This window comes from Ipomoea nil, unplaced genomic scaffold (genome assembly GCF_001879475.1).
Source record: "Ipomoea nil cultivar Tokyo-kokei standard unplaced genomic scaffold, Asagao_1.1 scaffold3043, whole genome shotgun sequence".
Lineage (NCBI taxonomy): Eukaryota > Viridiplantae > Streptophyta > Magnoliopsida > Solanales > Convolvulaceae > Ipomoea > Ipomoea nil.
The window spans coordinates 1,204,947-1,218,122 of record NW_017619471.1 but is presented as its reverse complement, the minus strand read 5'-3'; positions in this window follow the sequence as shown (position 1 = coordinate 1,218,122).

Genomic DNA, 13,176 nt, shown 5'->3' with positions numbered 1-13,176 from the left:
TTCTTCTAGTGAAGGAAGGTCTAATAAACCTTATATTTATTGATAAAATAAATTCTTGATTAGTTTTAGAGACATTTAACTTATGAATATTAATTTTAAATTATTGGTACCATTATGAGAATAATGATTATTGAAGTTACAAAAGTTTTCTATAACCTCCTTTATTATTTTGGGTTTTAAGAGGACAGATGGGGATGTTTAATGATAGATATATAATAGAATTTTCATATATTGTTGTGATACGATACTTGACTAAGCTACTGCAGAGTTTATGAAAGAATTTTTATATACTAAACTAAGTTATTCGCTTGGTGAATTTCTCTTTAAAAAAAGCTTGAGAAATTTGATATTTTCTTGTAACTCAAAAGTTTTGATTTGATCACCCTTGTTCCTTAGTAAGGAAAATTAAAAATCTTAAGGATATTGTGTTTCACAGGTCTAGAGAGTAGTGATTGTGATAAAGGCTCTGTTTGGCAAACCTAGCTGAAAAGCTATAAGCTAGGAGCTGAAAGCTGAAAAGTTATAAGCTCGGAGCTGAAAACTGAAGAGCTGTTAAGCTAGTTGTTATGATTGAAAGTGTTTGGTAAAATTAGCTTTTTGATAAGCTGATAAATGTAAAAAGACTAAAAAGGACATCTTCATAAAATTTAAATTAGTTTGTTTACATATTAAAATTTAACATTTTTTCTTTTAAAAAAAAAACATTTTGAAATAAAACTATTAGCATAATCATGATCTAGCATCTCATAATGAAGTAGCAATATTGTTGCAAATATAATAATAATAATAATAATAATAATAATAATAATAATAATAATAATAATAATAATAATAATAATAATAATAATTGCGGTGAAAGTTACGAATAAAGGAGAAGAGGAAAGGGTTTTAATTGGGAAGGGTAAATTATGTTATTTTTTTAAAAATAATAAGGATAAAGATGGAAAAAAAGTTAGGAAGCTAGGAGCTTATTTTGAAACGCTACCTAAGGTAGCGTTCCAAAATAAGCTCTTATTTTAAGCTAGGAGCTTATTTTGGGAACATTACCAAATAGAGCTTATAGCTTATTAGTAGCTTAAAATAAGCTATAAGCTCTGCCAAACAGAGCCAAAGTGTTCTTTTGTTTTGACTGAGTCTCATTATACGAGACTCACTCTCCTAACAACAATTATAAAGTGAACCAATGTTATGCTTTGATTACAAAACCAACCATGAGATTTTAGCTTTTCACAAGAGACACCATTCTTATTACTTTTGCTCTTTCTACTTCACTAGTACAAAAAGGAGTAAAGAAATATGATTTTAGACTACCCTTATTCAAACAAGAGTAGTGTTTTGTTAAAAAAAAAACGTAGTGGTATAATCGTCTATAAATAACAAGAAACCGCGACCTTTTTAAAACAAAAATGTTGCGATTTCTTTAAAAAAAAAAAAAGAGTAAAACTTTTTGCGAACCTTCCCAAGAAAGGATCACGAAAAAAGTGGATTAAAAAAATAATTAAAAAAAAAACCATAAATACTTTTCACAACCCTTTCTGGGAGAAAGTTAAGGGTCGCGGAAAGTCTACACCAGATCTAAATCTGGTGCAGATCGGGAAAAACACTTTTCACTATTAGGACTCTATGTATTTGAGTTAGTTTATGACTCCCTATCCTAGTCTCCCTTTGACTCCCTTTGTATATTTACCTATGATCTGTACATTTGTAATGAACTCATTCAATATAATTGATACAGTTCTCATCTGGTATCAACTAGCTAGGGTTTCTTTCCCATGGTCGACGGATCTGTCAATTCCTTCGAACGGACTGTCTCTGATGGTGTTTTTTCATCGGTCACATCGACCGTGAGTTCCCTATACACCGTTCAGTGTCAAACTGACTTATAAGAACTTCCTTTTTTGGAGAGCTCAGATTGTTCCCTTTCTTCGCGGACATGGTTTGATGGGTTTTGTCGATGGTACAAACCCTTGTTCGCCACCCACGCTTCCCGTCGGCGAAGGTGGTGTGCTGCTATTGCCGAATCCAACCCATGCAACGTGGGTTCGCCAAGATTAGGCCTAGCTCTCCATGCTTGTCTTCGTTGCCGGACAAAGTAATGCCCTTGGCCATTGGACATCACACCAGCAGTGCGGTGTGGAAAGCCGTTGTCAACTCGCTTACCTCGTCCTCTCGAGCTCGTTCCTTGAACCTTCTTGAACAGCTCCAGTCGCTTCATCTAGGCGAAACCTCCATCGCTGACTATATAAGAAGGGCGTAGGTGTTGGTCGAAGACCTGGCCCTTGCTGGACGTCCGATCACTCTCGAGGAGCAAAACCTGTATGTGTTTCGAGGGTTGAGGTCAGAATTTAGGGGCCTAACGTCGTCGCTTAACATCCAGGGGCAGCCGATCACCCTTCACGAACTCCCAAATCTATTGGGTGCAGAAGAGTTCGTCGCCGGCAGTGGTCCTGGCGGTGCTTCACCGACGGCATTTACGATTCATAGAGGCAGATAGCAACGAGGCAAGGGGAACCAGTCTCGGGGCGACGGTGCTCGCGGATCCGGACAAAACGGAGGGCAGTCTGGCCAATCGCGTGGTGGTGGCAACAGCCGGAATCGTGGAGGCGGAGGCCGCGGTCGCGGCGGTTGGAATGGAAAATGGCAGCCCAAGTGTCAAATATGTGGGATTATAGGTCATACTGCGTTGACTTTCTACAATCGGTATGCTAAGGATCCTCAAGCTAATATGGCTTATCAGGGTTCTTCTTCATATTCTACCCAGGGCTCTCATACATGGTTCCCAGTTACGGGTGCAACAAATCATGCCACCCCAGACATAACAAGTCTTTCTATCTCGGAGGAGTACAATGGTAATGACACACTGCGTGTTGGTGATGGTACGGGCTTACCTATTAGTCATGTTGGTCATGCTTCTTTTCATACCCCTTCTAGGTCGTTTCATTTGTCTAATATTCTTCACGATCCCACTTTGTCTACTTCTTTATTATCCGTTCAAAAATTTGCATCATATAATAAAGTATTCTTTGAGTTTCACCCTTTTTTTTTTTTTTTGTGAAGGATATCAAAACCATGGAGATTCTTCTTCGGGGCAATAGTTCCGAGGGACAGTACACTCTACCAGTCCCAAGTTCGTCACCTTCAGCTTTTCTTTAAGCTCGTGCGTCACCATCTGTCTGGCATGATCGTTTGGGCCATGCACATCATCGTGCCCTTAGTTGTGTCCTTCAATTTTGTTCGATTAGTTGGTCTAGCAATACTATTTGTTGTAATTCGATTTTATGTAATGCATGTTAACTGGGTAAGTCTGTACACTTCCCTTTGCCACGTGTTGAATCCTCTGGTTCAAACATTCTTGATTTAATATACACTGATATTTGGGGTCTAGCTGCGCTCCTCTGTTGTCTGTTGACGGTTATCGATACTTCGTTATCTTCGTAGATGATTTTTCTCGCTTTACTTGGTATTTTCCCATGAAGCAAAAATCTGATCTCTATGATATTTTTGATAAATTCCGTGCTCTAGTTAAATGATCTTTCAATATTAAAATTAAGTCTATTCAATCTGATTTAAGAGCAGAGTACAAAAAATTGCATTTATCTCTCACTAAGTTAGGAATCTATCATAGACAATCATGTGCCTACACTCATTAGCAAAATGGTCGTGTTGAGAGAAAACACAGACATATTGTAGAAACTGGTCTGACCATCATGGCTCGTGCCTCTATTCCATCTAGATTTTGAGATTTTGCTTTTGAGACTGTGGTTTATTTAATTAACAGAATGCCATATGATGTATTAAATAACTCAGTCCCCATTCCATGTTGCATAAATCCCTTCCATCCTATTCCTTTCTTCGTGTCTTTGGTTGTCTATACTATCCTCACTTAAGACCCTACAATCGTCACAAAATATCTTACAGATTCTCTCCATGTGTCTTCCTAGGATATCCTGAGTGTTCTCGGGGGTATAGATGCATGGACTTATAGACAAATAAGGTGTTTGTGTTCAGGCATGTCAGATTTGATGAAACAATTTTTCCCTTTGCTACTAAAAATACTGTGCAGGAAACTTCAGGTTCGTAGCCCGCACAATGGGTCGCCTCCATTCCTCGTCCCATAGCCACCGAGCCTACCGCACCTGTCCAGACCAAACCAACACAGTCGGCTGCACCAGTGGCAGCAGCGACTCGGCCACGAGGGTGCCCACGCGACAGGTCGACTCGGCCGACTGTCCGAACCCATGTGATGGAGACACGGAGTAGGTCTCAGACACCTCCTATAGTTTTGACAGCACAGGTTTGCTCCACTAATCCCACTTGTTACACACATGTTGTCAAATATTCGGAGTGGCGAGAGGCTATGGATGAGGAATTTAATGCCTTGTTACAGAATCATACTTGGTGTCTGGTTCCATCTCAGCCTAACCAAAATGTGATCAGATGTAAATGGCGGATGGTTCAATTGAGAGGCACAAAGCAATGTTAGTAGCAAAGGGGTTCAATTAGGTTTCTGGTCAGGACTTTTTTGACATATTCAGTCCAATGGTAAAATCCATTACAGCCAGATTACTTCTTTCTTTGGCTATATCTTCTTGTTGGATTGTTAGGCAACTTGATGTTCATAATGTTTTTCTTAACGGTAATCTGACAGAAACTGTTTATATGCGACAACCACATGGTGATATTGATGCTCAGTTTCCTAATCATGTCTGTATGTTAAAACGTTCCTTGTATGGGCTAAAACAGGCTCCGAGAGCTTGGATTAATCGCCTCCATGCGTTTTTATTATCTGTTGGGTTTCAGGCATCCAAAACAGATGTGTCACTATTTTATTATTCATAGGATTCTACTTTTGTATATCTTCTGGTCTATCTTGATGATATTCTAGTGATGGCCAATGATAAGAATCTAGTGAATCATTTATTGTCAAAATTATCTTCCACTTTCAAGATTAGGGATCTTCGTAAACCTGGTTTTTTTCCTTAGCATTGAAACTGTTAAATGTGATGATGGGATCTTAATGTCTCAACAAAGATATATGAATGATATTTTGAAACGAGCTGGAATTGCAGAATGCAAACCTTTGTCCACTCCCATTTTTGTTTCGAAATCTCTTTCTATTTCTACATATTTATATGATGATCATACACAGTATAGGAGCCTGGCTGGAGCTTTACAATATATCATTGTCACACGACCAGATTTATCCTTTGCAGTCAATCAACTTTGCTAGCATATGCATGCTCCTACAGTCACACATTGGGAAAAACTGAAGCGTGTGTTGAGGTATGTTAAAGGCACTATCACTTACGGTTTACGTGTACAAAAGTCAGAATCTAGAGAGTTGCATGCCTTTTCTGATTCTGATTGGGCTGACTGTACTGAGGATTATAAGTCAACTAATGGCTATGATGTGTTTCTTGGATCCAAATTTGTGTCTTGGGTATGTAAGAAACAAAGAATTGTTGCTAGATCTTCCACGGAGGCTGAATATAAAGCTCTAGCAGATGTCTATGCTGAGGTAATTTGGATTCTCTCCCTTCTACGAGAGATTGGCATGAGTAATGTCTCTATTCCCAAGATGTGGTGTGATAATCTTGGTGCTACGTACATGTGTGCAAATCCCATATTTCATGCTCGTACTAAACATGTGGAGATTGATTATCACTTTGTAAGAGACAGAGTTGCCAATGGAGAAATTCAAGTCAACTTTATTCCAACTAAAGATCAACTTGCTGATATATTTACAATGGCTTTATTAGGTCCTATATTTTCTTTTCTTAGAGACAAGCTATAGGTCACATTTGTACCCTGTGCTTGAGGGGGAGTATTAAGACTCTATGTATTTGAGTTAGTTTATGACTCCCTATCCTAGTCTCCCTGTGACTCTCTTTGTATATATACCTATGATATGTACATTTGTAATGAACTCATTCAATATAATTGATACAGTTCTCATCTTCACCTCTCCTATCATCTCCTCTCTTACTCCACTGCCGCTCAGCCACCACCGACTCTAACGCACCGGCGACACCTCCAATGCCGACGACGTACTACGACTGTCGATTCCCAAAACGGGTCGCGGATGATTAAAAAAAATAAAATAAGGGTATATGTGACATGACCTTTACAACTAAGAAAATGTAAGAACCTGTGGACAAATCCAAAGCATTGATATAGTAGATCTAGCGGTTGAAAATAAACAAAACTTTGTAATATTTATAAAAATGATTCCGCTCATTTTAAAGATTTTAATATTTATGAAAATGACATCGCTCATTTTTTACTTGATTTCCCATCCATCAAATCTTGCAGATTAATGGTATGAATTTGTCCACAAGTTCTCACCTGAAAGTGGTTCAATTCTCATATATATATATATATATATATATATATATATATATATATATATATATATATATATATATATATATATATATATCCGCGACCCTTGTACTTTTAGAAGGGTCGTGGATGCTCAACTTTTCACCACCGTAGCATACGCGACCCTTGTACGAGGGTCACAGAAAGTCGTGTACAAGGATCACAAATGTATAGTTTTGTACTAGTGCTTGTATCCACTAATTAAGTAAAGTATCTTTCAACTTGTGTAGACTCAATAACTTGGTGTAGTTTGTGTTGCCATTGAGTCACGTATGTCGTACAAGAACGTACATTTTACTATGGGATAGCTTTGTGTATGAACAAAAGAAAAGTTACAAAGATTCTGTGAACCTTAAGGGGGCGTTTGGTTCAAGGAATCTTTGATTACCCCAGGTAATAGGATTACCTGGGGGTAAGTAATGTGAGATTTTGGGAATGTAAGATTACCTGATGTGTTTGGTTAAAGTTGTAGGAATGTAACATTAACTTGTTTGGTTGAAGGTTATATTTTAAGTTATATTACATCAATTACTTAAATGCCCTCATAGAAATTGAAAGGTGTAAATTACAAGTTTTTTTTTTTTCATAATTCAAAATTTAACAAGATGGTTCTACTACTACTACTACTAGTACTAATAATAATAATAATAATAATAATAATAATAATAATAATAATAATAATAATAATAATGATGATGATGATTGAATGTGTACTGTAAGTAAAGATGAAATTCAATAATAATAATAATAATAATAATGCAATGCAATGCGTAATTCAATAACAACAACAACAACAACAACAACAACAACAACAATAATAATAATAATAATAATAATAATAATAATAATATAATAATAATAATAATAATAATAATAATAATAATATAATAATAATAATAATAATAATAATAATAATAATAATAATAATAATAATAATAATAATAATAGAATAATGAGGTTTATGTAATGAATAGAAGAGAAATAAATGAGGGCAATTTTGGAATATTGAAAAGTAATCTCACATTACCTAACTAAAACTTGGTAATCACATCCCATTTCCTACGTGGCAGTAATCTTACATTACTTACCCTCTCTTACATTACTTATCCTCTCAGATTACCTAAACCAAACATGGTAATCTAAGATTACCTTTCTCAGATTACCAAGGTAATCTGAGATACCTTGAACCAAACGCCCCCTAAAAGGCATACGATTTCGATGTGAGCAGAGGTGAGAGTTGTTGACATACTCTGCACAATATAACAGCTCTCCTCTTACCACTCACGTACATGGTTTGTTAAATTAGTGTCAATGCATGCAAAGTTCCCATTTATTCCCTATCCATAACTCCTCAAGATTACCTAAACCAAACATGGTAATCTAAGATTACCTTTCTCAGATTACCAAGGTAACCTTGAACCAAACGCCCCCTAAAAGGCATACGATTTCGATGTGAGTAAAGGTGAGAGTTGTTGACATACTTTGCACAATATAACAGCTCTCCTCTTACCACTCACGTACATGGTTTGTTAAATTAGTGTCAATGCATGCAAAGTTCCCATTTATTCCCTATCCATAACTCCTCAAGACTTTTAAGAAGTTTTGAACTTTATAAGGAAGGCAAAAGTGAGTTAAGAAACCAATGTGGGACAACAAATAAAGACAAAGCCTTAATAAAAGCCTTTATCTTTATAATGTTTCCCCAACACTTGCAGTACCTGTTTGATGAACTTTTTAGCGTTTTGGACATAGAAATTTTTCTCTCAATTTGCTCATTGTTCTCTACATTGCTTGAAGTCCATAAGCTCTATTTATATTATTTTTGTTTGAAGAGATTGATATTTCAAGTTTGAAATTTGGCTCCATGGGTATTGACTTATGGTTATGCTGATTCTTCAACGTGTATTTGACATATGCTTCTCTCAAAATGTTGAATCCGTAACTCCAAAGGCTTCCACACTCTAATTCAATAGAGTATTTTTTACCTTGCAATCGTGCATTAAGTTATTTAGACTAGAAAACTTGATAAATAATAATTTTCTTATTGCTTCTCAAAAAAAATAATTTTCTTATTCATCTCTTGATCAAGTTACTTTTCTGTCGTTGACCATTCAGTCATATCATTTTTCTGTCTCAACCTTTTCTGTATTTCTACTCTATTGAGTATTATACTACTTGACTCTTCCACTCCTTTACCGACCTTTCTATATGTTAAGTCTCTTGTTGGCTTGTTGAGTACTCTTCTGCTATATATAAGAAGTTACCTAGCTTTTAAGTCTTAGCTACCTTTCTGCTTTCCGGTATTACTATTCTACACAACCTTTTGGCTAGCTTTACAATCTACTAACACTTAATTAATATATAGGAAAGTTTTGGGTTCTAAACTCGTATCTAATATTAGCTTTGAAAATTTAACTAGTGACTTGTGGCAATAATTTTAATCTTTGCAAATCAATTATAACCTTACCATTATAATTTGATCATTTATTACTAAATATATGTATTATATATATATCAAACAACGGAATTTATAATCAGCTGCTCTAGTTCACCGGATTCGTTCGTTTGGTCGCCATCTCTAGTCGTTGACTCGTTAGAGAAGGCGACCAACCCTTCTCCGGCTACGCAATGGTTGTCGTCGTCGATTTTCACCACCAAAACATAGTCGGACAACCTAGTGGCCTATAATTACAGGTCACTAGAGGTATTTGGGTCATTTTAAATTTTATTAAAACAATTATTATTATTATTGGTAGGGAATATCCCGACCGACATAGTGCTGTCCCGACCGGTGTGCTTTCGTCCTTTTCTTCTTGTCTTTGCAGGTAACAGGTCGGGTTTCTTGTGAAGAATCCGGTCGGGATCCGACCGGGAGTTACCCGAGCAGAAGTGTCGACCACCGAGCGGTAGCCCTTTAGCGAGAGAGCTGACGAGGACCACGTGGCGGCTCCACGCATTGACAGGCAGGGCACCCGGGGAGGCGACACGTGGTTGCTACGTGGGAAGCATGCCGAACGACCGGATTTGTGTCTCCGGCTCCACGACTATAAATACCCGCGATAGCGACAGTGTGAGGGACTTTTGGACGATCGATAGGTTGTTGTTAGAGAATCCCAACCGCAGTCAGTCGGTACTCAGACCAACCAAGTAGATTGTACTTAGGGCCTTCACCGTGATCAATAAAAGAGTTTACTTGCTTTAATTGGTCTCATATTTATTTAATTACCGCTCCACGTGGCAATTAACACTATCATTTTGGCGCCGTCCGTGGGGACCCGTGCAAGAAAGCTATCGTCTTGACGAACACCTGGTCTCTCATCAATCATGTATCCGTGGGCATACAACAACTTCGCTGATGATCAGGTGGATGCAGCGATAGAGGCACCACGGCAGGCCCAGCAAGCACCGGAGGTTCCAGCCCGAGCGGAGGACCCCGAAGAAGTTGCCCGGGCGGTAGCTTTCGACCGCTTCGACCGGCGATGCGACAACGTTTGGGACCCCAAGACCCGAACCGGCAGCCGGAAGACGTACAGATGCAGGAGGCTAGCCAGGAGGCTTCATCTGGGCATAGCGGGTCGAGATCTCACCGTCGGCGACGCGTTCGCGAATCAGCCCAAGCCGCCCAGATGGCCGAGCTCAACGAAACCCGAGGATTGCTCTACAACCTCCAGGCGGAGTTCGCTCGGTTCAGAAATGAGCACCCTGCAACACCCCCGGTCGACTAATCGTCCTTGCTCAAGACGCCTTTCACTGCCGAGGTAATGGCTCAGCCCTACCCGCTTGATTTGAAGGTCTCCGGGGAGAAAAGTTATGATGGTCGTACGGACCCTGAGGTCCATGTCAATGATTTCTACGGCAACATGATGCTGAAGGGCGTATCAGACGCCATGATGTGTATGACTTTCTATTCCACGCTCACCGGTCGGGCAGCGGTATGGTTCCGAACTTTGCAGCCGGGCTCAATTGCAGATTTTAACGCCCTGGCGATCAAGTTCGTGAGGAAATTCATCACCTCCAAGGTGGTGAGGAAGTTCTACATGTACTTGGAGAAGTCCAAGCAACTTGAAGGGGAGAGCTTGACCGATTTCCTTGTCAAGTGGAAGGCAGCGGTCGGGGAAGTCGAGCCAATGGATGATGCGACCGCTACCCACATGCTCCACATTTCCCTCCGGGCGGGCTATCTGTACCAAGACTTCATTCTACACCCCCTGGCCACGTATGAGGAGGCCCTTTGAAGGGTCACAAATTATGCCAACGCCGGCGAGGCAAACGCCGTAAAACGTTCGCAGGAGGTCGGGTCTTCGTCCCGTAAACCGGCCGGCCGGGCGGAACACCGATCGGGTGATGACCATCCCCGATCCCGCACCAGGCCTGGTGAGTTTACGGCCTTGAACCGATCCGCAGCGGAGGCAATGCAGTACGCTCAGTCCTGCAATCTCATCAAACTCCCCCATCCCGATCAAGACGGCCTGACAAGAGTAAGCACTGTGCTTACCATCGATGTGCCGGGCGTGACACTGAAGAGTGTACCCACTTGCGCCAACTGTTGGAGGACCTGCTAAATCTTGGGAAGTTGGACAAGTGTGTGGGGAAGAGAGAAGACACAAAGAAGAACACCGATCGGAGAGATCACCGGCGCTCCCATCACCGTTCCGATCGCTCTGATCGTGATAGACGCTCCGATCGGTCAGGTCAGGATCGAAGAGACGATCGTCGAGATGACCGACGGGACCCTGACCCTCCGTCTAGCAGCCGACCGGCAGGAAAGCCGACCATCCACGTCATTTTTGGTGGATTGGATGACGCTTCCCGACCGAGGGAGAATTGCCCGGTCGCCATAGTGGATTCCCGGGACACCAGGAAGAGGCAAAAGATGGAGCCCATAACCTTCACCCTCGAAGATCAACCCAGCAGCGGTGACCATGGCATGGAGGCGCTCGTGGTCACGATTGATGTCAGAGGGTTATGGTGGACACTGGGAGCAGTGTCAACGTCCTTTACTTGGACGTGTTTGAGAAGCTTGGACTCGACAGGAAGGAGCTGACTCCGGTCGGTGTACCACTGTCGGGATTTACAGGGGCGCTCATCTACCGCGAGGGAAAAATAACGCTCCCAGTAGAGATCAGCACCTCTCCGAAGTCGATCAAGACGGAGCTGGAATTCGTTGTGGTCAACCTTCATTGTGTCCACAACATTATCTTGGGCCGACGCGCAATCATGAAGATTGGTAGGATAATTTCAATGCCTCACCTGTGCATGAAATTCCCCACCCCCAATGGGGTTGGTGTGGTCCGTGGCGACGTCCAATCCGCCCGGAAGTGTTACACCCGAGCGGTCAACAGACGTGACTCCGGTCAGTCTTCCCGGGTGAACACTATTGCCAAGGAAGAGTCCAAAGACCGGAAGGAACAACCCGCGCCTTCCGAAGAAATAGAGGAAGTTCCCCTGTCCGAGGACCGACCGGACAGGAAGATCAAGATTGGTCGGGCCCTTACCCCCGAGCTCCGAGCGCAAGTCCTGGCTATACTCCGAGAGTTCGCGGACATCTTTGCATGGGGGCTCGAAGATATGCCCGGGATCGACCGAACGGTCATCTGTCACAAGCTAGCAGTCGATCCCGCAGCAAAGCCGGTCGTGCAAAAGACTCGGCATCTTTCATCCGATCGCCGTGAATTTGTTAGAGAAGAGGTCAAGAAGATGGCGGCGATCGAGCACATCCGTCCGGTAATTTATCCCGAGTGGGTCGCCCCCTTCGGGCCCAACCTGAGGGTAATCCCCTATTACCCTCGTAGGTGTTTCCCTAACGCCTTCGACCGGGGAATTTCGTCCGCTCGTGGACGTTTTCCCGCTCTCCTCGCTCGAGCTCCCCGACCCGCTAGAGCTCGACCCCGACGTCCCAGACGAGCTCGATGACCTTTCTCGCTCGGGGGCTCGGTCGGGGATTTGTTGCGGTCGTTGTACGACCTCCGGAGAATAGGACATGATGTCCACCTCCTCGCTAATCTGCTCGACCTCGTCGTCGTAGTCTGCGACCGAGACATTCTGGCTGTCCGAGTCCGACATCTTTTCTACCTAAAGGTCGGTCGGGGTTAGTATAGGGCTCGGGACGTTGGGTCGGAGTTAGTCCTAACCTACTGCTATGCAAAGCTTAAAATAAAAACAAAGCAAGGAAGTAGAAAGCTTACCGATTAGGGAGACTTTGATGAAGCTTGAAGTTGGTTTGCTCGGTTGATCTGCGGAGATGTTCACTCGGGACTCTCTGAGGGTGCCGATTGATTCAGAAGATTGAGGAAAGTTCAAATGAGGGCCTCAATGGCCTATTTATAGGAGAGCATTTAGGCGGGAAACAAGCCCACTTGCGTGACACGACCCGCACTGATTCCGAGGCAACCGTTGCAGTCGCAGAGGCCGGCAGTCGTCGACACGTGGCGAGAGAGGGAATGACAGCTGGCCGGTCGGTTTGGCGGCTGGCGGTTGGGCTTCTTCATCCCGTCCCATTTTTTCCCGGACGATCAAAAAGGCCTGGGCTGGGGGGTTCTTGGTAGGGAATATCCCGACCGACATAGTGCTGTCCCGACCGGTGTGCCTTCGTCCTTTTCTTCTTGTCTTTGCAGGTAACAGGTCGGGTTTCTTGTGAAGAACCCGGTCGGGATCCGACGGGGAGTTATCCGAGCGGAAGTGTCGACCACCGAGCGGTAGCCCTTTAGCGAGAGAGCTGACGAGGACCACGTGGCGGCTCCACGCATTGACAGGCAGGGCACCCGGGGAGGCGACACGTGGTTGCTACGTGGGAAG